Source organism: Oryctolagus cuniculus, chromosome 8 (assembly GCF_051225735.1).
Source record: "Oryctolagus cuniculus isolate XC-2025 breed Fujian yellow rabbit chromosome 8, ASM5122573v1, whole genome shotgun sequence".
Lineage (NCBI taxonomy): Eukaryota > Metazoa > Chordata > Mammalia > Lagomorpha > Leporidae > Oryctolagus > Oryctolagus cuniculus.
Genome location: NC_142874.1, coordinates 78,316,124 through 78,318,699, shown reverse-complemented (window position 1 = coordinate 78,318,699; position 2,576 = coordinate 78,316,124). Strand labels below are relative to the sequence as shown.

Here is a 2,576-nt window from a genome sequence, read left to right as displayed (position 1 = left end):
TTTCCTCATAGAAGAAATAATTTTAGTTGAAGATGGCCTGCCATTAGTTCTGGATAAATCAGTTACTGTTTGAAATTCTGAGTTAAATATCTGCCTGATCACTAGACAGAATCTGAAATTAGAAAGTTAAGGAACTCAGCAATAAATTCATAATGGCTTACGTCACAATAATGAAGTTTTTAAGTGGTTTTCTTTGCATTGGATTTTCAAATAGAAAAAGTGGCAAATTAAAGAAATTGAAGAATTAAATATTGCACCAATCTCTGCTTTAGGGTTTTAGTTGCTCTTGGATAAATTAGATAAGAAATTATGAAGAATAGCACAGTCTAGTCCCTCTTTGGGAATAAAACAATTCAATAATCTTTTAATAAAATAAAAAAAAATCTGCCTGATTACTTGTGATACAGATATTTGCCAATGGAACTGCAACTCCTAAATTTTGTTCAAGTAAGATCCACTTTCAAACACATCATCTCTGTTGCCATGGCAGCTTTTTAAGCACAAGTGAGCATCACAAGCAGATCTTGCTGCCTTTGGGTGCTGTGGCTGTGCCCCTGGAAGTGAACCTAGAGATCCTACACCCTAGCTGGGAAGGAGTGGGGGCAGGGGGACAGACATCATCTCCAGATTGCCTGTATTGATGGTCTCCTTAGAAGAAATTGAGGTATGTCTGTTCTTGAGCAAACTGCTTTAGTGGGGGGGGGGGGGGACTTTTCTGGAGAAAGAAAGAGAAGCAAGTAAGATAAGAGAGGGAAAATATTAGCCAAAGACATGGTCACAGTTGATCTCAAAGGAGTCCTAAAGTATATATTGTCCCACAGAATTCCTCCCAAAATGGGTAAACATCTTTTTTCCTCTTGTTACCTTCTGTTGGTTATTGGTTCAGGCTGAACTACCTACTGGAGTTGGGGGATCATAAATTCCCAGGCCTTAGTAGTTACCATGTATTTAAAAGAGACCAAGTCTGTCCACAGAGCTGAGGGTGCAGGTAGGATGAAACTGGCAGCTCCTAGCAGCCAACCGTCCCCAAGGTAAGATGTCTACCAGTTAGGTGAAAGGAATTCACCTGGAATTCAAACAGCATCTACTGTGCCTAAAATTAAATGTTTATAGAAGAAAGAGGACTTCAAATAAAGACTTTCCAAATCTGTTATTTCCACCTTCTCAGAGAAATTTAAGTATAAAGAGTGATTGTGGTTTTATATAAACCCATCCTCTAATGCAAGCAGTGCCTGTGCCTTGATAAGAAAGCATTTTCTTCCTTCTTCTTGTTAGATTTGGCTATACGAGACCTAGTTTGTCTTACACAAGATAGTTAACCAAGCAGATAACAACCAAGAAAGTACTTTAAAATGTTCAATTATGAAATATGTTTAATATTCATAAAAAGCTAAAATGATTATTTAATGAAGTGAGAACTCTAGCACTCCTATGTCTCTTTCTAAATATGATGCTTCCTTAACTTCCACTACTAAAGAAGTACTTTATTTTTCCAGTGCAGCCTTTATATTTACCTGTCCTTGCAATCCTTATAATATGATATAGGAAGTAGCGATAATAATGATATTGCACAATTAATTTTCTAATTTAATTCATCCTTGTGTCTCTCTTCATGCCTGAAATGGATGTGACTACAGCACAGAACTCATGGGCTTTTCTGCTGTAACTTACTAGATCACCTCCTTTATTCCCAACCCACTGCCCCCAGAATCCTACAATCTAGATGAGGGGGGTGGGAGAGGAAGGTAGGGAGGGAGGGAGAAAGAGGGAGAGGGGAAGGGAGACAGAGAGAGAGAGAGAGAGAGAGAGATCACTTATAGTAAGTTCCAAAGCAGTACAGAAAGAAACCAAGACACTGGATTTGACCACTTGTTATAAACCATCCAACTCAAGGACACCTATGTGGAATATAAGTACAGGATTATGTAAATGAAAGGGAACATGGGAACATGGAGCTCCTGGCCCTCTCTGGATACATCACCTTCCCAGTTCTTCCACGTGTTTACCAAGTCAAAATTCCTCTCTATTTATAAAAGCATCAAATGTATTTGCCATACAAACAAATGAAAAAGGCTCCCTGGTGGTCTTTAATGTCATATATGTTTACTAAAACATCACATAAAATGTCAAGTTAGTCCTACCTGGAAAAAATAGACACCTTACTGATGTAATAAAATCAAATTTACCTTGGCAACTATACACATTTTGAGAATAGAAACCCAGTTTTCTGAGAAAGTAAAATATTCTATATGAAAAGCTTATTAGAACATTTAGTTGATAGATTAGTTCTACAACCTTTGTTCTTGTTTGTGAGAAGCATTTTATGCCTATGTTTCTAAAATCTATAAACCAATATTCTCATACCCAATTAAAATGAGCAAGACAGATTGGTTTTAGCACACAATTGCATTTTTATGGACTCTCATTTCTTCATAGACCACTTAGCTGTAAATAATCCATGCAAATGGCAATTAGACCTTTCCTGGTTTATGCATATAAACATAATGGTTATGCAAGTAACACAGAAATGTTTCAAGCAATTTTCTATATAAAATATGCATATATAAAACCATATG

At 36.7% G+C, this 2,576-nt stretch overlaps 1 non-coding gene across 1 annotated transcript; it reads left to right on the top strand.

Moving 5' to 3' along the window:
- Nucleotides 1-451: 451 nt before the first annotated feature.
- Nucleotides 452-583, top strand: LOC127483340 (small nucleolar RNA SNORA68). The gene has a single exon (XR_007909535.1). It is a non-coding gene; the product is annotated as a small nucleolar RNA SNORA68 (small nucleolar RNA).
- Nucleotides 584-2,576: the final 1,993 nt, after the last annotated feature.